The sequence below is a fragment of the Ambystoma mexicanum genome, chromosome 8 (genome assembly GCF_040938575.1).
Source record: "Ambystoma mexicanum isolate Mex_15411 chromosome 8, UKY_AmexF1_1, whole genome shotgun sequence".
Lineage (NCBI taxonomy): Eukaryota > Metazoa > Chordata > Amphibia > Caudata > Ambystomatidae > Ambystoma > Ambystoma mexicanum.
In genome coordinates this window covers 657,793,592-657,818,644 of record NC_090929.1, presented here as the reverse complement: position 1 = coordinate 657,818,644, position 25,053 = coordinate 657,793,592, and the positions used below count along the sequence as shown (strand labels likewise).

General features: G+C 43.1%; 1 protein-coding gene across 2 annotated transcripts in view; it reads left to right on the top strand.

Moving 5' to 3' along the window:
* CAMTA1 (calmodulin binding transcription activator 1) overlaps window positions 1-25,053 on the top strand; it is a 3,643,069-nt gene that overhangs the window by 557,075 nt on the left and 3,060,941 nt on the right. The gene's annotated exons all lie outside the window — the stretch shown is intronic.

The window sequence follows — 25,053 nt, the reverse complement described above, 5'->3', positions numbered from 1 at the left end:
GGTCCGCTGGGGGTGGACTGCTCCAGTAAGTCCCCATTTCTGGGTGCCAGTAAATTCATGACTCCGGCGGCAGCGGTATTTACATGCACGGCTGCCGCTGGACTCATAATGAGGCCCAATGTCAAGTTTCGTCTCTATTGATTTAACGTTGTTGCTATACAGTGCTGCACACCTGGGGCTATGGTCTACTTTACTGTTCCCCCATAAGTAAAAATATACAGGGCTCTTGTGAGATTGTAGCTCGGTGTTGAAGCCCTATAGGATCGGTCCAGCACTTCCTTTCCTAGAAAGCAAATTCAATGTTGGCAACTCCCTGCCTCCACAAGACACATACTGCAAAAGTGAATAAGTGGTACGCTTATTCCTGTGTTGGCCTGACCTTCATAGCAACATGCTGCCTTTGTTAGTAATCTTGAGCAAAGGAGCAAGTGACAAACGCCTTGATAGGACACAAAAGCGGACAATAGTCTCCCTGGCAAGATAGAGTGAATAGGATTTAATTGAATTTTTTTGTGCAGAAATTGATTTGACCCTTGAAAAGGCCCTCGCGACGCCCAGAGTATATCATTAGCGGCATTCATATGCATTGGGTGCCGTGTATTATCATATAACTTTTATTGTACTTGACGTTGTTTTTTAAATTATAATTTTAATGACTTTCCGTGCCTCACATAATATTCATCGCTTTCTTGTTTTGCCACCTAAAAGGACTTTGCGTTTCACAAGGTTAGATAATTCAGTGCACACAGCCTGCATTGCTCAAGGGCCGAGCACAAATGTTTTCAGTTCATGTAAATGCAAATCTTTACTCAATTTTCAAAACTTAATAAGAAACGTGCTGTCTGTTTTTTTTCTGTGCTCCATGTACACGTGAGATGTTTGGGATTTCTAAACACTGACAATTTTCAAGTAGAGTACTTGTTTGTGTTTTCAAATAACACATTTCACCACAGACCCACAGAATTCTGCACAGTTGGGTCGCACCAGGTCTAGGTAAAGACTACTGGTGGCCATGTTGTCTTAGATGTGCAGTTTGGTTGCACTAGGTCTAAGTAAAGACTACTGGTGGCCATGTTGTCTTAGATGTGCAGTTTGGTTGCACTAGGTCTAAGTAAAGACTACTGGAGGCCATGTTGTCTTAGAGGTGCAGTTGGGTCACACCATGTCTAGGTAAAGACTACTGGCAGCAATGTTGTCTTAGATGTGCAGTTGGGTTGCACCATGTGTAGGTAAAGACTACTAGCGGCCACGTTATCTTAGAGGTGCAGTTGGGTCGCATCATGTCTAGGTAAAGACTACTGGTGGCAATGTTGTCATAGATGTGCAGTTGGGTTGCACCAGGTCTAGGTAAAGACTAATGGCGGCCATGTTGTTTTAGAGATGCAGTTGGGTTGGACCATGTCTAGGTAAAGACTACTGGCGGCAATGTTGTCTTAGATGTGCAGTTGGGTTGCACCAGGTCTAGGTAAAGACTAATGGCGGCCATGTTGTTTTAGAGATGCAGTTGGGTTGGACCATGTCTAGGTAAAGACTACTGGCGGCAATGTTGTCTTAAATGTGCAGTTGGCTTGCACCATGTCTAGGTAAAGACTACTGGCGGCCATGTTGTCTTAGATGTGCAGTTGGGTTGCACCATGACTAGGTAAAGACTAATGGTGGCCATGTTGTTTTAGAGGTGCAGTTGGTTTGCGACATGTCTAGGTAAAGACTACTCACAGCCATTTTTTGGTTGTGCTGTTTGGTTGTGACATTTCAAGGTAAAATCTACCAGCTGCCTTGTTTTGGATGTGCAGTTAAGATGCATCGTTTCTAGGTGAAGGCTGCTCGTGGCCACAGTGTTTTTGATGTGCCGTTGGGTTCCAACATGTCTAGTTAAAGACTAGCGGCGACCCTGTTGGGGTGTGACATGGCTAGGTTACATGGTTAGGTAGATGATACTGGTGACCCTCTTGTTTTTTTTATTATGTGCAGTTAGATTGTGACATGCCTAGGTGAAGACTTTGGCCGTTTTTTTGGTTTTGATGTTTTCTAGATGTGTATCTTGTTACATGGAAACATACAGGATTTTTACACAAATTAATCAGTGAGTAAAATAAATTTGAGGTTTCAAACATAATTCATATTACCACCTGGGGAGAGGCAGCAGCAAATCAGGTGACCTGGAGCGTTGGCTCTATCACTAATGCAATCCTAGTTTCCATCCTAGCCACCTCATCCTCTCCTCTGGGTTTATCATTTTGTTCTGTCCGGCCACCCCCCTGAGCTCCATTTCCACCCTTTCTTCAACCCCATTTCCCTAGTTCGCAACTCTGCCATCGTTCCACCCTCAGCCCCCCACCTACCTGTCAACATTCTTCTCCACATTCCATTCCTCCTTGTCATGCCACCTGTTGACTGGGAAAGGGAAATAGTAAAGGGACAGACTCCCATGAATATTTTCTCTGCCAGCTTTCCTTATTTTCATTTTTTAGGTCATGTGTGAAGCATGTGTTCCCATATGATTTAAAAAAAAAATCAACTAGTACTCTGGAAGGACATTGTGTGAATAGCGTTAATGACGCCCAGTTTGGGGCTTTGCTCGGGCTCACCTCCGCTTGGGCTGGCAGGCATTATCAGCTAGCCTGCCTTAGCCCAGGGTAGTTACGCTATATTAGTTCCCAGCAATGGAGAATGAGCTTGTTACAAGCAAGCTCATTGGCCCTCGCCGAGTCGTAATAAGCCCGACAAAGCCTTTGTTGGTCCGGTCGCATCCGTGTCCTGGCTGCCATGGAAAAGGAGAAGGGACTATGTGTATTCCCTTCTTCCCGTTCCCTCGTGGCCATCTTTTTCATTTATTTTTTTCTTAGTTGTCAATGGCTGCCATGGAAAGGGAGACGAGACTACGTATAGGGGCCGTATCATCTTTTTTCAGTTGAAAAATGCCACAGGCATCTCGCAACTTAAAAAAGACACTATTGTACCCTGGTCTTACGGACCGGTGTACTAATAGCAATAAGCTCCTCGCTGGGGGAAGCAGGGCATTACCGTTCCAGATAATGCCCCTGGACCTGCGTTAAGGCACTTGCTCTGCTCGGGCCTGTAATTATGGGCCCCAGGGCATTTCCTGAAGCAGCAATGCCCCCACAGCTCCGGGCCTATTGCTTCATTAGAACATTGGAATGCTGGCACTTCCTTGGCAGACTGTGCAGTGAGAGAGGGAAATAATGGCAGGTACGACTGTTCCAACATTCCAATTTTATTCCTTTATCTTTCATTGTTTTAAACAGAAAATTCTACCCTCATTGCGTGCAATATTCCAATAGCAATAATGCCCCCCACTCCTGGGGACATTACAAGATATGAACACCCTTTGTTGCTAGTTAAAGTTGTGAAGGTTAACTGGGTCTGATTGCCGCTGCCTCCTGGTAGTGCCCTCGAAATGCGGTATTGTTGCTTAATTTACCCTAGGGGTTATGTGTTCAGTATGAAGCAGATTTGAAAAAACGAATGCTGTGTACAAACCAGCAACTTTATAGCTTTCTGTTACACTGATCTGTGACCTTTGTGGAAAAAAAGATGTGCTCTAAAAAAGAAGGCTGCTTTAAAATGCCTAACGGTTTAAATGATGAAAGTAAAGTTCTTAATCCACATCAACATTTTTATGCGACAAGCAGTGTCTCTTATTCAGATAAAAAAAGAGCAATGCGACATGGATCCACCAGCTTGCCTAAAAATGTTCTGCACGAAGCGAGGGCGCTGTTCAGCACGAAGCGGGGGCACTGTTCAGCACGAAGCGGGGGCGCTGTGCAGCACGAAGCGGTGGCGCTGTGCAGCACGAAGCGAGGGCGCTGTGCAGCACGAAGCGAGGGTGCTGTGCAGCACGAATCGAGGGCCTTGTGCAGCATGATGCGAGGCCGCTGTAGAGGAGGTCCCAAATAAAGCCTGCACACCAATCGCCCATTTTGAAGTACCAGGAACGTTCACACCAAGATATGTGACGTATGATGAGCAAATAAACCAGCAGAGAGCCGCGGTAGGGCTCTGCCCAGTAACTATTAGAAGAACAGCACCTATTGAAGTACCAATACCAAGGAAACCATGGACAGTAAGGTATCCATTGAGAAAACCATATCAACAAATGAAACGGAATGAAGATTGTCTGAGTACAATCCCTGAAGAAACCAAAAAGGTCTTAATGGTGACATTACAAGGACCACGACTGACTCACATATAGAAGAAATGACGACCAGAGAAGGACACAAAGAGATGAAAACACCATGAACAAGGATATTGTGAACCTAAAATGAAAGGACAATGTCAAAATGTATGAAGCTTAAGCTGTAAGCATGGCAAAGATATTTGGCCAGTTTACACATGTACATATGCTTGGAACCGCAAGAAAGCTAAGAAAACAGTGCGGCTTGCTATGCTTAGTAGAAGAATAGTGCAGCAAGCGTCACTATACATAATCTGCCTCAAACGAAGCACATTATTATAAGCATATTTCTACTTTGCACAAGAAGCAGAATTAACCCAGGTTACTAAAGGCCACTCGAGAAAAGCTTCATATTTAGCAAAAACGAGAAGAGACGGCCGAAACAAAACTCAGCAGAGGCAACTCGTGCCAGGAAAGCCAAGGTCATACCAATAGACGAGCCGAACAGTAGATACATTTAATTGAAACTAAGAACAGAATATCCTGCCTCTGAAAGGTCGAGATAAGAAGACGAAAGAAGGTGGTGGTGAAACGAGAATCAAATACACAAATTGATGGAAAGAGGCAAATTCATGGTTTCTGAACCACGTGACCAGCCGAGCTGGACGAAAACGAGAGCTCACACCTATGCATGGCACAAGGCCAGGCAAAGATATCAGAACTTTTCCAGACAGACGATGCAGTCTCGAGGCCAACCACAGTGAAATAATTGGCTATTAAAGTGAGGATTGATTGTAACAATGACTGGAGGAAGGCTGGTTAACTAAGGGGCACCTCGCACCTGGCCAACCATTCTGCGTGCTGCTAAGCAAAGTTGAAAAGTATGCATGGGGTTGGTGCCAACCCAATCATAATGGACGAAATAATCTAGGGTCCTATAGTTAGTAGAACCAATGGGACGTTGTACTTTTAGTGACGTCTGCAGTAGTCATTTTTTGAAGAAAGGGCTTACATGCCCACCTGACAGTGTTTATCCAATCTCCTCACTCCGTTACCATATACAGATATAGTACCTATATTAAAGTTACCTTTTCCTGAACCAATAGAATTGCATGTCAACTTTTGAGTCTTGCACGTCAATGATGACGAGTTTTCAGTATAAATGGCATGATTTTTATGAAGTTCATTGGAGTTGAAGCGAGAAGGAAGATCGCAGCATTGCTGATATTCATAACTCTCTGTTTTTTTGTACTTGTCATTAAACAGACTCCCTTTACCAAACCGTTGAGTTGTCCTTATTGATTCGTGTTGGAGTAATAAATCTGCACCCCTATCCATCTCACGGGTGCCGCTATCTTGTCTCAAAGTGCTTCTGAGCAAACCCTGACTCTATGGGATAGTTGGGGGTCTCAAAGCACAGCGCTGTGCAGCACGAAGCACAGGTGCTGTGCAGCACGAAGCAAGGGCGCTCTGCAGCATGAAGCGAGGGTGCTGTGCTGTGGCTGCGCCTATGGAAATCTGCCCAGGTTGTCTAGTTTGTGTGACTGAGCTATGGAGGTTTGCACATTGTTCCACGCCGGAAGCAGCAGAAAATACCTACTTTCAATCACTTCTGAAACTTCTTCATGGCACTTTATCAAACTCTGGAAAGGAGCAAGGGGAGCATGCCTCCTCATTTAGGGGAGCGCCAGAGGACCCTCTACCCATGAAAGGAATAAGCAAGCTCCTATGTGCCATTTCTGGTAGCAATTGAGAAGGCTTATTTATTTATTTTATTTATTGCATTTGTTGTACGCCCAAACCCTGGGGTATCATGGCGTAGTTACAGACATCTTATTGTAGATTTGCAAGCATTCAGAGTACATACATAAACAGGCAATGAAGCAGGGGATTTCATAATGTGGAAATATTGGTTATAGTTACGTAAGTCATATTTACTTATTTACTTGGTTATCGTTAAAACAGGACATTTTTACTTACTAACATCAGAGGGTAATGGTCCTCATTGCGTTGGCATCTATATAGAGGAGAGGGTGGATAAATTGTATTGGCTATGTATCCGCAGACTAATATTGGTTAAATATTAAAATCAAGCTACTCGGTCTGGGTGGAACGTCGAAAAGCATTTCCTTTTGTTAGAAAATGCCAATACCACATATCCAGTAGAAACTAAGAAATGTGTATTTTAGGCTTAAAATACAAACAATGCTTGTAGTGTTAGGAAGAGGTTGAGGGGTTGTTCACTAAGGTCAACTAAAAAGGGTTTCAGAGGCAGAGCGACAAAAAGCTATGCACAGTTTCTTCTCTTGTAGCATATCCCCAATCCACCATCCACAAGAAGCTAAGCAGGACAGTGCTAGAGTGCCTGAGGAATGTGCGAGGTGCTAAAGCAGCATTGACATAAAGCGGATATGCCTCTTCCCTCGCTGTAGAGAAGGTGATCAGCCATAGGCTGTGCATAGAATAGTGGTGATGCAGGAATCATGTCTGCATTTTATTAAAGATGTAGTAACGGGAGCAAGAGACCAAAGCTGGCATAGAGGGAATAGGTAGGTTGTATGTGTTTTTATCGAGGCGACTTTCCTCGTTTACACACGTCTCATGCATTTTTTGCTCATAGTCGTTTAAAAAAAAATAGGGGCTTTCCCCCATCTCCTCATCTAGCCCGCCCCTCACCAATCCACCTTGATTCAGGTCACTTAGAAAGTAAAAACCATCGGTTCCATGTTATTTCATCGTGGGATGCTTTTTTGCTGGGTTTTTTACTGCACATTTTTAAAATTATTTTTGGGGGGTACCCCCCACCAATCCCCCATTTCCTTTAATTTTATATGTATTCCCGAACACCCACAGCCCATTTATATAATTTTCTAACCCCCCTAAAAAATTCAATGGTTTTTTTCATTAAAAAACTTGCGGTAAAAAACCGAGCGAAAAAACATCCCATGATGAAAGGACATCATACCAAGCCATTGTGTTTGTTTCCCTAAAACTCTCCTTTCTCCCTATGTTTAGGATCTTTTTTCTGCAGATGTGTTTATGAGCTGGTCAAAGCCAGAGAACATGCCTTAGAACCTCCTTCTAGGCCCTTTAGCAAGGTCAAATGGGGCATCCTTCTCTCATCTGTGTTGTCTGCATTAGGCCCTTTTCTCTAGCCAAAGCAATACGTTTCCTGTCTTGGGGATTTTAGAGAGATACTAGGCAAACTTGCAGCTGTGCTGCAGTCACATAAACACCACCTGATGGTATTTAATTACGCAAGAATGTCCCGACTCTCTGAATCCTTCCTTGTCATCTGTCGATTTTTCATCACTTTCATCGCAGCTCTTTGTGAGAGACTACAGTTGTGAGCCCCAAGCAAGCATGGAACCAGCGGAAGTTTCCTGAACACCTCCTTTTAAGCCAGAGTCCGTACTTCGAGGGTCAAGATGCAATGAAATGTTCTCTCCAAGCTTTAGCTAGATCTTTTGATAGCATATAGCACTGAGTCAGCGCTATCCCACTAAATTGTACATATTGGCCCTCATTACGAGTGTGGTAGTATTCATGCAGTAAGTCTGCCAGAATACCACCAAACAGAATTACTGTTACCATAACTTGGTCCAGCGGATTTACCGCCAGATTACAAGTGGTGGTCAGCAGAGTTAGTCTCCATTTCTTTGGACTCTCTAGGACTACATGGGGATATTTTTCGGCGGAAAGTTGGAGGATTTACCTCGAGCACGGTGCTGGAGGTAAATCCTCCACTCCAAGACCATACTCAGAATATGGCAGAGCAGTAAAAGTGGCAGTAATTACATTACCCCCAATTAATTTCTACTCCGCCATACTCGTAATGATGGCCATTGTCTCCTACATGGTCAGGCTTTAGAGAGCACAACTATCCCCATAAATTGCCTACACTGTACCGTGTGGGTTATTCTTATAATTGTTCTTTTATAACACACTTAATACCGCAGAGGTTTCTAAGCGCGAGCCCGGGATTCAAACCTGTGTTGTAATGAGTTGTCTTGCTTCGAAGACACACACTTTGCCCCTGAGCTATCCTCATACTTCTTATATCTGGGCTATCCACTAACCTGCCTACACTGCACCCTACATGGGGAGGCTTTAGAGAGCAGACCTATTCCCCTAAACGAAATGTCCAGATTTTCTTCACACGAAAAAGAACTATACAACTAAGCAAATTGCACACCACAATTTAAAATGTGTCCCTTTAGGCACCGAAATACAGACTCTATACTTCCACAAGCAACTTATATACAACCACCTGGGCCAATGCTTCCAACACCATGAGCAAACGAGGCTCCCATTTAGACATAAATACCTCTATGCCCTCGACACACACCACTTTGTTGCAGACCTGCACACAGTGCACTGGTTCTACTGAACTGCATGCATCAACATGTTCCTGGTCTCCCAGTGGAGGGCGTGGGAGGTTTATTCATTTTATTGTTCATTTATAAAGCGCTTATTACCAGCAAGTGGTTAATAAGCACGGGATTGGGATTCAAACCTCTGTTGCGCTGTATTGTCTTGCTTCCAAGACAAACATGTTGCCCCTGAGCTTTTCTTCCTCCCTAATAAAAACCTTGAAGGGGTGCCATGTGATTGTAATGTGATTATGTGACAAATCACTACGCAGAAGTCATGTACTTCTTCACGTTTGACAACTGTATATTGTGCAATTTAGCATGTGTCTAGAAATGTGCAAAAATTGACTTCATCCTCTCGTGCCCTTTATCTTAATTCCTGAAGTTGCTGGGCTCGTTCCGCCGAGCTGCATCAGGGTACAGAGAACATTTTTCATACAATGAATAATGAAGGATAATGAAGGATTAATTGCATTTCTCTTTTTTTCTTTCTTCAGAGACACCTAAACAAGCGGATTTAGGGCCTGATTCATTGAATTCTTTGCGCTGTGCAAAGTGACTTTTCACTGGTGCAAAGTGACTTTGCACTGCCAACAAACACCCTGATTCATAGAGCAGTGCAAAATGTATTTTGCAGTGCAAGGTTATTTTGCACTTGCAAAAGTACACTTTGGACTGCTCCACGAATAAGGGTGTTAGCGCCTCAATACTTTTTGCCCCAGTGCAAACGTTTTTAGATAATAAAGATTGTAGTAAATCCTGTTTGCTCCATTCTGGGGGTTTTGAAGCAGAAACACGGATGCTATGTGCAAAACCTCTGTTTTTAACATCCGTGGAAATGTTATACATTCTGGCCCTATGGTGGGTTTTTCCAATGCAAATGTAGGTATATATATATATATATATATATATATATATATAGAGAGAGAGAGAGAGAGAGAGAGAGAGAGAGAGAGAGAGAGATATGCATGCTCCTGTAATGTCTTTGTGAATAGGGTATAAAACAGCAGTTGCAAATCTGAGATGATCACCTGCACCTCTGGGATGTTCCTGTGATGTGTGCATGTTCTCCTGCTTTAGGGTTCATGAAAGCAGGTGCAAACCTGAGATGCTCACGCCCATCTCTGCAGGGCTCAAGTGGAGGGTACACACGGGTGGACGGAGTTCCCCCACTATTTTTAGAAGGCACCTTGATGTGCTAATTTCTGGTGATGCCACATTCAATTGGTATGTTAATGAGTCCCCCCACTTTTCTTTTTAGGACTTGACCCCTGCATCTCTGAGATGTTCCAAGCAATGTTGTCATAGTCCTTGCTGTATAGTGATGTGTGCAGTTAGCCAGCCAAGCCATTCCACGGTGCAAAAGGACTGGAATCCGTTTGGCAGGAAAGGAATCTAGTCAATTGCCAAGTACCCCCTGGTTGATTAGATTTCTGATGCCTGAATTCTGTGATTCACCCCAAAACATCCCTACATCAAGGAAATGGGTGTGTATGGTCTGGTTCCAATGAAACATTCACCCTTTGGGCGATGTTTTGAAATGTCACAGCCGCAATTAATGCAGTGATAAAAGGGAGCCTGCTGGTCACCTTTTTGCTAAATGTTTGTTTCTAAGCTACACATGGATTGAAGCTTTGAATAAATTCATTGATGGACATAGGAATATGTTTTCTGTTCAAAATGTCAGTTAAGCAAATATATTTTTGTTGTATTGCCATTTTTTGAGCACGTTTAATTGCTTAATCCTTCTTGGATTATTGCTGGTGTTGGTTGCACGCACATTTTTTATAGAATGCCCTTTGTCAGGACAATATGTTCCTTAGATCCTAAACTGATAGGAATTATGTTATGATTTTTCCTTCATGTCCTATAACTGCCTGAAACTTTTAAGCCTTATGCTTGTCCGAGCTACCAAGGTGGGTCTCGGGCATATTACAAAGGCTTTGGTTCATCTCTGTTTGTGAGTAGTGGCTCGGGGGATATCTCAGGGGCAATGTGCCCACGTTGCAAGCCAAGCCTGCACTAAGAAACTGGTTTCCGCTATTAGCTACATTATACATAAAAAGTAAATAAGTGAAATAATAGTGGTGTACAGATGCAGTAGGAGCTCAGTACAGTGCCTTAATCACTCACCTTCTGTCTCCCAGTTCCAAAGTCCAGTGGCTTATTCGCCCAACATGGAAATGCAGTATATGTAAGGTTTATGGGCACCAAAGAAAGAAAATGTTCAACACCTTGGAGACCAAAGGCTTCAATGCAGGAGTGCTGTTAACGTAAAAATGGGAGATATTATTGAAATACAACCTGTTTTAGCACTCATCCTCTCACAGGTCTGTGGATGTATTCAACGCTGTCATCATTCCAAGAGATTACGACCAGTGGCGTATTCAGGCTTTCTGCTGCCCTAGGCCCAAATAAGTGCATGCGCCACCCAACTTTACTCTACTTCTGCTACACTCTGCACCTCCACCAGATTCCTTTCCTTCAATAAACTCTGTCCGCGTTCTCCAACCTACACCCCTTCACCCCCATTGTGTCCTCCATTTTGGCTCCATAACACTATAAGGATGTTTTTCAGGTTGCAGGGATTTAAAAATTATTGCTTCACCTCTATCAATTCAAGCCGGGCATCTTCTATGTTATGTTAGTTGATGGAGTGTTTTCAGATCTCTGCTTCCCAAGATTTGGAGAAGGCTACGTGTTCTGCATTTGAGTGCACTAGAGGTAGTTGTTACAGCTAATTGTCTACTTTTGGTTTGATCTGAAAACAATCTTTTAGAGGAAGGGATCAAATCTGTCTGCCAACTGGACACAAGTGAGAGAAGGTTGGAACGAGGAATTTTGGTTTCAACGCTAATATCTGGTTTCTCTCACAATTTACCTGCTGTCACTCTATGAGAAGCACCTAACTTGGTCTGTAATATTAATGCAACATAACTACATTTCTACATCCGTTCTTGCCAAACAAATGGTAAAGTTTACATATGAAATATATCCAAGTGGTACAGCTACATCTTATAAAAATGTTGAGTAAAAAGAACTCAAACCCCTTCTCATGGTTACAACTCTGGTTTTAGCAGGGGCAAAATGGAAATAAGGCAAGTTACCTGCTGCAGCCGATGCATCTCAAGTCCCTTGGGCTGGAATGCCACTGAAGTATGGCAAAATCACAAGTGAAGTTTGTAAACTTTGCCTGGGAATAAACACCTCAGCCGAGTAAAGACAGTTGGAGTAGGTTCTTGGACTCTTCGGCTGTGCATTCCCACGGTGGAGTAATGGATAAGGGTGACCCTGAACCTTCATGTGTGGGAAGCAACAGCATTCCTCATATCTGCACAGTGCAGGCACCTTTTATAATAAACTAGCAGAAGTAACTATTCTCCGAACTGGTTCTGTAGACAGACACTGATCCTGTAGGTCGCTGTTCCGATTCGCTTATCGCTTGATGTGCTTTGCACCCTGAAGTAAACTGCACTGAGAATGGGCGTATGTGGCTGGATGACATACCCCGGAGCAGATGTTGGGGGAGGTTAGAGTTGGTGTGCTGCTGCATACTGGGACCTTCTGTGCTCTCTCCCCACCCGTCGCCTCACTCTGGCATGGCACAGTTCATTGCAGTGCATTTCAGTGCAAATGTCTTGCAAACCGTGTATCCTAGGGCCTTGTCCTCGAGTTTTGTTCATTGTGTCGGGACCGCTCCTTCTACAACCACATTTATATTTCGCTGATTTCAGGAAACTGTCTCATGTGTGAAGGTGCTGAAATCTGGGGGAAGGGGTGGGCTGTCCAAATGCCATTTAGCCCGTAATGTCCGGAGGGTCCTAACAGGCAACAATGCAACATTTGGTGCAGATTGGTGAAACAGTGTGGAATTGTATTTGGAACAACGCTTCACCACAAGTCCTGCCACAGACTAACAAACACATTTTGACTTTTATATATGTTGATGAAGTGATACATACTTTTTACATCATTGCTGTTTGTGCACTTTGAAATTTGTGGGTATGGATATAGATGTCATGCTGTCGTTTGAAGTACTGTTTCACAGTTAAAGTCCTACCTTACATTATATTTAAAATATAATTAATGTAAAGATTACTTATAAACATCACTGTTTTGCATTGTGTGACATACTTTGTAGTTGGTTCTCCTGGTAGTACTGAGCATGCAGCACAGTGTCATCAAAGACACATGATAAACCCAGCAAGGATGCCCTTTGCCTTCTTAGCACTGATCACCTTCTGTAAAGATGGCTGAATTGATATCTTTACTTTGGCACACAGTTTTTGTTCTCACCCTTCTATGGCTTTGGGTTTCCTTCCACAGGTTTCTTGATGCACTTACACATTCAGATTTACTCTTCGCCATTTTAACTTCTCTATGATCTATTTCATGCTTGCACCTTTTAGGTGATCACAGACCTCCTGAGATGTGGGAAATTAGTGCTTACTTCTGAACATCATTTTAGTGTCACCTGTGGGAACGCTGTGCTTGACTTAATCATAGACGTGTTTAATATTGTAAGATGATGCATCATTTGTAACCTTTACTTTTCTAAAGGGAACCCCATGTTTTTTGCAACTGTTTAAAAAATGCATGTTGTGTATTTTAATATAAAAGTGGTGGCTTTACACAGTTGTGTATATTGATTAGAAATAACTCCAAAGATAATGTGAAGTGGCACAAATAAAACCAATGACATTTTGGCTGTTCTGCATATTAAAGAGCATTTGGGGAAGATGAGAATGACCAAAGAGCTTTATATCTGTCATATATGTCTGTGAGAGTTGTAGGACTGAATCACTAAATACCTAAAGCACGCAGGGTTTGGTACGCGTTTTCTTTTTAACAACAAAAGTCACCCTAACAATAAAGTTTTTGCAAATATCTAGCATATTTACTAGTTTGGCCATCAAAGACTTTAGCTGCCAGAGTGGAGTGAATGCTAACATATCAAAATGACTTGCAGTGTTGTGGATCAGCCAGACTTCAAGAAAAAAATTGGCTTTATATTTCAAAAATGACAATGAGTACATTTAAAATAAACTTCGATTAAATGCCACTCCTCTGGCAATCTGCTGCCCTAGGCCTGGGCCTAGTCGGCCTTGTTGTAAATAAGTTAATGATTACCACAGATGGTAAATATTTCCTGATTACAAGGTGGAATTCCACCTTGAAATACTTCCAATTCTTACTTCCACCCAAGAAATGTAGCTGTCCCCCGAACTTTTTAAAAGTTTTTTTCTTTTAGTAAATTGAAATGCAAGTGGTTCCATTTACTGCAGAAGCACTAAACTGTGCCTGGGGTCTTCCAAAATGGGTTGGACAGTTGGGCATCTCGGATGGTGACTTTCTTGTCCGCGTTAACATGGAATGCAGATAAGGGTCAGATCTGAAAATGAGTGCCTTGAAAAAATGTACAGTATCGTATGATCCGTTTCTGCCTTCAAGGCGGGGATAGAAATGTCCCCAAAAATATTTTTAGAAATTCTTGTCGATTCACTGAAATACCAACAGCATCATTTGAGTGAATCCACATCTGTTAGAGCCTTTACGGTGGTGAAAGTGGAGTTGCCTGGGACATCATTTCCCACAATGCAATAGGGAAGTAAATAGCCAAACTAGCAGCGCTTATCATTTTTCTATGTTGTCATCTGAGGGGCTTAGTACTTTTCGCTATTGTCACCTTTGGTGAATTTAAAACGCTGGGACACCTTGGCGCACACCATGCGGCACGTAGTCGGCTTCAAACACTTTTTATACACTTGGCGAGTGAGATTATTTCTATAGAGCCCATTACAGACTAAATCGTCTCTTGGCGCTTGATGCACAATGCGTCGGTTGCCACTGGCATACAGGGCAATGCCCGACCCAAAAACGCAAAATGCTAGTGTGGGCTAGTTTTTTTTTGGGTCAAAGTGGGCCACTTTTTTGGCAAATGCGGGCCAGTTTGTTGAGTTACTTCACTATGCGGCTAGTAGTTTTGAGCAGTGTAGCTGAATACATATTCTTTAAATTGCACAATTTGCATCACGTTTGATCAAAAACTCCTTCTTGGGTACTATTCAAACAGTCCGTCACAAAAGGAATGATTTGCCTTTTGCAACTGTGGGCCATTTTCTCATTGGTGCCCGAGACAGTTGTATGCCCCAGTCCGTCTCTGACAACGCACACTCTGTTGCAAGGCTCTGTGGGTTTTTTTAAAAACTTTATTTTTGTGTGCTTGTAATGACGCAAAGAGTTGACAATTGATAGAAAATTGACATTTCGACACTATTGAAAGATCCTAAGAAATACGAACATGCGTATTGGTGAAACCAAAAAGCCGTAGAAGGGTGGCAGCACCAGCAGAGGAGAGGCAGCGAACTGTGAAACGCTCCTGACAGCACTGATCGCTGGCCTGTTTGGGTGGTCTGCCTCCATCAGCGGTGAAGCAGTAGAGCTGGCTGCCACGCTCTCTGCATAGGGAGGATGTGGCCAATAGGCTGAAGGGACAATGATATCGGAAGGATAGCTCTGCCAGTTAAGCGCTCACCTCGGTCCTGTACTTTGCAAGTGTGAATCCCTTCAAAGCCGGGTCGCCCCTTAACCCTTCAGAGTATTAAATGGAGCAATAAAAAAAGCTATTATATGGGAGCAATCGGACATCATTATAGGTACTTTCCTGCTTTTTTTAAAAGCTTTATTTTTCAGGTGAAATCCTTCAGCAATCATAGTCATGGAATAACTACAATGTCAGGTGAAAATACAGTTTTCAGGTTCATGATCTTTCTTTTTTCCCCATATATCTCCCCTACCTCCCCCCTCCCCTATCCAACTCTCCATCAGTAACAATACTTTGGTGGTGGTTCTGTAGAGAAGTCAAGATAACCTCAGGCCTGGTCACAGCATGGAATCCTCTTATTCAGTGCGTCTTTTCAATACCCAGCACTTGATGGCTGGCCCTGGTACGATGCACAGTATCTTACAACTGTGACACGTTAGATGTACGCCGCCTTATTAGACCTATATAATGTGCAGTGAGCATGTGCGTAGAGTGGGGTGGTAGGAGGATTAAATTAAGGACTGATTCGTAGAGCCACGCTGTAAAGGAGGGGTGGGGGGCAGGGGGGTGAAGTGGGGGGTAGGGGGACAGGGGGGGGAGTGTGTGTGTGTATGTGTGTATGTGTGTACGTGTGTGTGTGTACGTGTGTGTGTGTACGTGTGTTTGTGTAAGCGCGATCCACCTGACCTGTGGTTGACAGCAGCATTACCAAATATAAAAGCGGATATCTTGAAGTGCAGGGAGTGATGTGCTCTTTGCTTAAAAGTAGAGTGAGGGCAGCAGCAGAGGCATCCCCCGAGGTGCGGACCAACTTGGTATTTGGAGACATACATTCTCATGGTGTGTTTTCCTGCAGGAATGTCACCCTCACACTGATGGTGAAACTGAATATTTGCGGGCATTCTCTGGAAAGAGACTATTCAAAAACAAACATTATTTAACTGTACAAACTTTGTAAACTGTCTTTTTTTAAAAACATTTTTCATTGTTAATTTCTAATGAGCACTTCCAGTATATATTGTAGCTATACAAATATTACACGTGTCTTCCTGAGCAAAGCACATTATCAACACCTATGACAACTCCATGAATCAATTTCTGATTTAAGGGTCTAAAATGGGCAGTCTGATAAACTCATATTGTACCATTCTGAAATGCCTGATGAGAAAGGGGAAAGGAGAGGGGAGACATACCAACACACGAGGGCACCTGGCAGCTTCGGATAAAACCAAAGCGCATTTTGGGACTATAAGAAGGACCACAGTGCTTTAAACTTGACAACTATGCCTGTGATAAAAAGGCTGGATGGTTGAATCACTAAGTACATAATGCAGACTGGGCTTGCTGCTTATTTGATTTTGCACACCACTCCCCTTAGCATTAAAGGGTTTTTGTTGTTACCACGAGCCATATATAAGCATTCATCCTGCTTCAGGATGTGGTTATGAGAATGAAATGGGGACAACATCTCTGGCTGCGTTTCTGATTGGCTCAACATGTTATAAGAGGAGGCCCTGAGAGGGGAAGCTGGCGCTCAGGATAAGGATGTCTCTCCTGGTGTTGGGCTGTGTGCATGCATGCTCGGTCTCCAATGTACACACATGCTTAGAGAATTATATCAATATAACACCAGTAAAGTTATGGTGGGTTTTAAAGTTCTACGTTGAAAAAGAAAACGACGACCAAAACAATGAATTAGTTCCTGTTGAATTTCGAAAATATTTTTCCATTTTCTTTGCACTTTTTCTTCCTTTTTTGGGCACGGTGTTAAGTTGTTTTTTGTTGCTCTCGAGTAATTTTGAGATGGTATTGGAAAAGGTTTGCTGCGCAGTGCTAATCTGTTAGTCTCCCTACATTGGATTTCGTTAGTTTTTTTGCATGTACGTTATCACATGATCTGGGCTAAACACGCATGACATCTCAGGTGTAAGATGCATGCAAATGTGCAAAGTGATGGCAGAGCGAGGCACACTGCTTGCATTATTTTCAGATCTCTGAATATGTCCATTCAAGTCCCAGTTGGCTTGTCCTTACCCTCAACGGACCGCTTCCGTAGGGATTAAGATAGCCAGCATTTAACATTACCTCTATTTGTTCAGTGAAAGTATGCATGGCTTTGACACTATAGACCCTGGAAGCCCTCTTTCGGTGCTGCATGTCAACATGGTACATAAACCTCGTGCTCAAGATACATCCAGTGCTGTATCGCTGACAGGGGTGGACTGGGAACTAAAAGAGGCCCTGAAAATAATTACTGGAGACCAAAAGAGGCCCTGGAAATAATTACTGGAGACCAAAAGAGGCCCTGGAAATAATTACTGGAGACCAAAAGAGGCCCTGGAAATAATTTTGAAAGTGGCCCCTTATGACACATTTTCAGCAAGCCCAATGCTTTTCCTATGAGAACATTTGGAAATACCAGACAAAAGAGGCCCAGTGTGCAGAGGCCCACCGGGAAATATCCAGAGTTCCTTATAGGCCAGTCCCCCCCTGATCGCTGATGGCAAACCTATCAAGTATTAGCGTGCTCTTCCCTTTATTTTAATTTTAATTTGGTAGGCCTTTTCCATTGATGAATATAGTGCTTATGAAATGTCCAGATTGGCTGCACTGGGTACCAGAGGCGCCCTTGTAACCACATGCCAGCATGCCTCAGTTTGAAGATTCATCCGTCTCATTGAGCTATGTTGCTGCTGCTGCTGCCAGCGGGGATTTGGACGGAGAGCAGAACTTCCTCTTGGAATCGCAGCTCAGGCGGCTAAGGCCATACTCCCATGTAAAATGTGTAGCCTAAAGGTAGCAGTGTTTCATCACCAAGACTAGATATTTGAAAGTGACTAAGAGTTGAGCCAGGGATGTCATTTCACCAAAATGCCAGGCCTAGAGGCAGTGACACAATGTGCATGTTGACATCACAGGAAGAGATAAGAACTGGTGTAAGAAATCACCGCTACTTATGTTGCGCAATGTTTGCCATACACCAAATACATTACTAATAAACAAATAAATCAATCAATAAGGGGCAGTTTAATAAAATGACAGAAAAATTACTAAAGCAGACTTTAGTTTCCATTAGATGGCAGGGGCGCAATTAGCAGAGCCCTCATGTGCCAGGCACACTGCCTCCAAATGCCAGTTTTAGCCTCATACGCCAGCTATACCGATAGTATATTAAATGTAGCCGCAAACCTCCAGATGGATGCAAGTGTAAAATGTTAATGTCAACGTCTCATTGGAGCTAATTACGGTACCGAATTTGCGGTACCGTAATTAGTGCCTTCCCCATTCCCATTGAGCCCTATGGGGCAAAAATGGGAATGGGGAAGGGCCATGGAGAAAGGGGGAATTACTGCCCCGCCAACTTCGGAATGGGGTGGTAATTCCCCATTTCACCATGGCAGACTCCGGCATGGAACATGGTGCTAATAGCACCATGGTTTAGCGCCGGAGTCCTAACGAGGCCCAATATGTGGGCTACCATTTCAACTATGTGCAGTGTTTTAACATGGGTTGTAATGTAAATTGCTATCGGCAGTGGATCGCACTAGGTGTTCATGATGTTCACATGCGAGATAAGTGATGTTATGCCCAGACCAGGTATAAAATGTTTGTTTTGTAGCATTTGACAATTTTACCTGGGCATATGAGGCTGCACCTGGCATAAAATGGCAGGCATGGTCCTGCGAAACTGTACAGTGCATATGCTAACTATACCTGGCATATAGCAGTAGTTGAGCCTTTATGGCTGCACCTGGCATACGAAGGCAGCACTTGGTGAGACCAAATACAGTATTTGACGGCTATACGTGTCTTAAGGTCATTTACCTACAATGGCCCTCATTACGACCCTGGCGTTGGACCATGGTGCTAATAGCACCATGGTCCATGCCGGTAACTTACCGACTCCGCCATGGCGGAATGGGGAATTACCGCCCCATTCCGAGGTTGGCGGGGCGGTAATTCCCCATGCCACCATGGCCCTTCCCCATTCCCATTTTTGCCCCATAGGGCTCAATGGAAATGGGGAAGGCGCTAAGTACGGTGCCGCAAATTGCGGCACCGTACTTAGCACCAAGGTCCCTTTGCGGGTTGGTTTTTAACGCCTGCAAAAAGCAGGATTTAAAGTCTCCAACCCGCAAAGGGACCTCGTTATCAGGCGTTAAGGGTTTAACGGCGCTGCCACCTTTTATGGTGCCGTTAACCCCTTAACGCCTGGGTTGTAATGAGGGCCTCTGTGAATTAGGCCATTTCCCTTGATTACAAGACTGTTCTGTGACAAGTATGACAGCCACTTTACATATCAGAAGCTTCTTAGATGGAAGTTTGCACAGCAAACTGGAAGCTGATCCTATTTTCAGTGGTAATTAACACCATTTTAAAACTTCAGGTGCCAGATTACATAAACGTTGAGTCGGTGCAAGTGCAAGGTTGCACGGTATTAGCACGAGGGCAACGTTTACCTCATTTCTAAAAATACTGGGACATAGTTAAAAAAAAACATTGCACCGTGATAAGTGCAGTTTGGCATGATAGAAGCACCAGGGCAAAAAATGCCCTTCTGCAAAATATATATTCACTGCATTTTTGGACTAGGGCAAAGTTTGCCCTTGTGCTAATACTATGCAAAAATAGCACTTGTCATGCTGCAATGGTTTTCTAATATGTCCCAATGTTGTTAGAACTCGGCCAAACTTTTCACTAGTGCTAATACCGTGCAACTTTGCACTTGCACCAGTGCAAAACTACGGTAATCTGGCCCTATATTGTTTGGTGATGAGATAATCTAGTGGAGATGGTGTTCCACTTACCATTGTTTGTTGCATGGCCATCCTATCGAGATGGAGGCCCATTGAGAGGCCAGTTGCGGTGATCACACACATGTAATGGTTTTTTAATAAAACATCTTATTAGTTTTGATCGTTATTAGTGCAGGTCGCACATTAAACATCACATGGTACTCAAAACAGAACCAAACAAAACAAAACAGATACAGATCCCTCGGTTAATACGCTGTATCCTACTCGCAGCATATACTATCCATAATCCAGTATTCCTTTTCAGAGTTTATTTACTGTGCATCTTCCCACTTTTATCAAATTTTCTTTGCTTTCCCGGGGCATCCTCTGGCTGTATATATACGTTGCTCCATTAACATACAAATGTTCACATCCGTTACCCATTGCTCAAAGAGCGGAGTCACATTGGACCCCCATAGTATCGTTATATTGCATTTAATCAGTCCCTTGGTCGTGGAGTCCCTAGAGATGGTGCGACCCAAGACCACACACAGTTTATCACAACATTGTTGGCAGTATTCCTGTTGGCAGTATTCCTGAATCCGCGGGCATTCCCACAGTATATGAAAGAAGGTGCCTTCCTCCTGTAGACAGCACAAGCAGTTGGAGGTCAATGGCTCAGCTCCATCTATAGAGAGCCACCCGTGGATAGTAGACCCTATGTAAGATTTTCAGCTGTATCAGGTGGAGTCTATCAGAAATTACAGTTTCCCGTGGATACATCAACACAGTCAACCAGTCCTCTGGCTGTTTTGGACCAACCTCCCCCTCCCATTTGAGTTTCAAGTTGCAGAGTTCACACACATGCAATGGTTAATAATTACCTTGCCGCTATTTTGCAAAGCATATTTATGTGTCTATGCAAATATGGAAAACAAACCTACACAATATCGCCTAGCAATAGCAAAAAAATATCAATTTAGAACACTGGGTGTAGCTCGGTCAACACAGTAACCTACACGAGTCAGGCTTATACAAAAGCAGGAGCTGCAGTCATGTCGAATGTGGTGCATGTAATACAAGGTGATTTATATTTAAATATGAAACCAGGTAGTCGTTTGTGGCTGCCCTACACCTTGTGAAACCTAGCAACATCATATGTTTGTGAAATGCAGGCAACCTAAGAAAATAGGTTGCACAAGGTTTGCTTACCCACACCGAAAAACAATATGCAAAATACAGCAATTTTTTCTTACAAAAGGCCCATAGAACCATACAAAAGCTTCCAAGAAAGAAGGCCATTACACCGCACGCAGGGATTCTTCCGAACTGCATAGGACCATTTGCCTACGAAATGTGACAGGTTCCAAAATAGGAATGTTGTTCTGAGGTTTCTGTGTGGCACTATCCCGAAAATGAGTACTTTAGTTGCACACCGCGGCCTGTATGACAGTCTGGAGTGCAATATATTTCCTGAAAACTGTATATGTCTATGGCTTTAGAGGTTGCTTCTTGCTTTTGTCCTCCATGTTATTTCTTTAAGGCGTACCTGTTTTTGTGCTAAGGCCTATGGAGAAAGACATACTTGAAGTTGGATTTCACCTGCCCCCTCCCTGAAATCACTGCGATTAAGCCTTTAACCTGGTCTTCAGGGCAGGGTCTATAAAGCTTAGTTAGTGAATTATAGAGAAGCAGGTGGGTGTGTTTTCCCTAGCTCCTGCCCCCTCATCGCCGTCATATTCAAACAGCAGGAGAAGAGCCGTATATGGGACCGCTTTTTTTGTCCCTATACCGCATCGAGTGTACGAGAGACGCTATGCACTCTGACAACCATACCGAATACACCCTTGCACTGAAAGAGTGAAGGATGTCAGCATGCACCATTGGACATCATGGAGCGCTGAGTGAAATCTGATGAGGGCAGAGTGAGGTCATGAAGCAGTAATACAAAGACATACCGAAACAATATGAAACTAACTTAAGAGTGACGATGTAACTGAAGCAACAAGATAAATATGTATGAAATTATAACATAGTCATATATGCAAAGAAGACAAAGTAACTTGCTGACCAATAAGTGTCTTTGCACAGTAACGCAAGATAGATGAGACTGATGGAAGCTTGCTGCAGAGGAAAATATAATGTGGCTAGGACGGCAATAATGGGGCGATGGAAGCCGGCTCGTGTTAAGACTCAATCCAGTTACCTCAGAGACCAACCACGGTTGCAGAGTCTGGAGATGTTGGAGACATAGGTTTGTGTACAGAATAAAGAGGAGTCTATGTTGGCCTGGCATCAAGGATGCTATTATAAGGAATAATGGCAAGGCACAGGGGGAGGCAGACGGATACACCATGTACGTAAGCATATTGCTCTTAGATTAAAGAAGAAGAAAACATTTTCAAGAGCCAAGTATTGGACAATTGAAAGTGTATGAAGTCTATACAAGATGGACTGAGCAAGTCTCTAGAGGCCAAGAGAGGCAAGACCACTGAGTATAATTAAATCAAATAGTAGTAAATAAGAGGTCGAAATTGACAAATTTGCGGCCTCCTCAAACTTGACTCGGAAGTCGAAAACAAGTGATATTCATTAAGCTTCGGATGAAGATAGTGATGTGCTTACACTCCCTTAAATGTCCCAGAACAAACAGCAGGCTACAAGGTCAACTGCTGATGGGAAACCTTGGCTTATGGCCAGACTGATGAGAGATGATGTATTAATTAGGAAAGTGGGAAGTAATCTGACGTGACTTAAGCTCATGGGTTTCATTTTGCTCACGTGCTGCTAACAAGCCAAAACTCCAAGGTTGGGTGAGAATGCAAATCAATCAGAGGGTCTATGGTGTAACCTTCTATACAATGTTACATAGACCAATCCTTCAATTTTCTCTGCTATAATCAGTTTTATGCGTATTTATAGGTAGTTTGAGGCATGTCTTACAGATAAGAGGCAGCCAATGATACACTAACCCCTATGTATACCATAGGTACCTATGTTCCCCTAACCAATCCCCCTTCAGTAGGTTTTACAGTTTGCTACATAGAATGATCTCATATACGATGCATATTGGGGTATAAAACATCTGTATAGTGAAGTTTATGTGTGAGTGTGCGAGCATCAGTCTGATGTCTGCCAGTTTACCCTGCTTTATTGAACTGACAATAAAGTAGTATTTTGCCATATTCTTTGAGTCTGTTCAGTTGTTTGGTCTGCGATCTTTATTGGTAATCCCATCTAGCACAAGAGACGCTTCAAGGTGCTAGAGCACAGAATGATTTCATGTTTTTAGACACTCGTAAAGTGTGAGAGGCAGGCTCTAACCCTAGTAGAAGTCTGCATTCTTGCATCTCCTTTGGCTAGAGAACTGCAAGCTGTAAGATGGACAATCAGCAAGCTTAGAATGGAGGCTCTGACACCAGGTAAAGCTTGCATTCCAAGCTTCCCCTTGTGATATGTGCACACTGGGCACTGGTGAAGAAGACATGGACAAGCTGTACTGAAGGAAGCCCCAAGTGAGGCTGCCCCCACACAAGCTCTAATGGCACTACATCCCATGCCATCTGGCTCTGTTGTGTGCTCGGGGCCCTCACCTATGGCTATGAACAACTCACTTGAGTGGCAGTCATCTCCCACACAACAGAACTCTCTGTTGCAGGCCCCAATGCATCAGTAGGCCAGGACAACGGCGAGGCAATTGCTGCATGGAGGTATGCTGTGTCCTAAATGACCAACAATAAACATTTGACATTAAATCATCAAAATGAAACTGTGTTCATGCAATGGTCATGCCAAACTCTGCTTCCCTTCATGGCGAAGCTTGAATTTGCTGATGCAGCGAAAATCGTTTATCCGCTTTCCACAACATCTTAATTTTTACAATTCAAAGCGGTCACAAAACAACCTGCCTTCCCAACAGGTTTTTCTTTTCATGAAGGTTGTTTAGATTTCATATTTAGAATTTGTCTAGTTTTCATTTTCTCCCTGTCGTATACCTCTCTTACATCCAGGTCCTACGCTCTTGTGTGCTATCGCATGCGGGTGTGCACGTAATGCCATATGCCTCACGGGGTGTCTTTTTTAGATTTCTTGTTAATTTAAAACAGGTAATGCAGTGGTTAGCACAGGTGTGCTCTCATATATGTACATTGTCTTTGTCTCGTCCTATTCAGCCCTGAAGATTAGCATTCCGTAGTGTGCCCCTCACATTATGCTATAGCACGCGGTACCCTCGAAAGACCAATTTCATCATGCTCTATGCTATATTTCCCCATGATAAATCCCTCAGACAGCTATTATTCCTCTTTCTGAATTGTGCTTTTACTATCATCGGTTCAAAATAAAAAAAAAATAAACCCCTGCATAAGTTCCAATCTTAATTTGCATGTAGTAGGCTTGCTTTGTCCACATTCTGTTGAATAGCCAAACATACTGCATCAAAGGTGAGTAAATCATGTAATTCTATGAATTTCTGGAAGTGCCAATATAGCCACTTTCCGACCCCCAAAACATGATGCCTTTACCATTAAAAACCTAGCTTTGCATCGTTTTTAGTTCTTGTTAAAGAAATACAAGAACTGGGTTTCCAAGTAGATGGAACCTACCTTGTTGGTGGGACCTACCTTATTCCCAAAGAACTCATGTGAGCATAAAAAGGCAGAGATACATAATATATGAATTCATCTTTTATAAGATGAATACCAGAGACCAGTCTCTAAATCGGGACGGGGGTCGACCCTGTGTTGCCCTGCGTTGTTTTGCTTCCAAGACACAGACGCGTTGCCCCTGAGCTATTCTCCTGATATATATATATATATATATATATATATATATATATATATATATATATATATATATATATATATTCACTGAAAGAACTTTAGTTCAATTGCAGTTAAGTTGACCAGATTTAACGCAACAAGACCCTTGCAATTCAGCAGATATGGTAAGTCATGACCAGCTTAACTCAGCGTGTTCCAGTTGATGTCCCCCATAATATCATTGAGTGTATCATTGTGACGCCCTTCTCCTATGATATGTTTGTGCTCATGGGCTTTGCAACGGGAACGCGCCTAGATAAGCTGGTCATGACTGCACGCATCGCTGCTCTTCCAGAGTTTTGTTGCCTTAAATCTGCCCAACTTAACTGTACTTTAACTATGTTTTTTCAGTGAATTTCAAGGGTTTTATTATACCATATTTTTTTGCAGGTCACTAGCCATTGTCTTTGGCCGTATCCACTGTACAATATGTTTCTTTTGGACC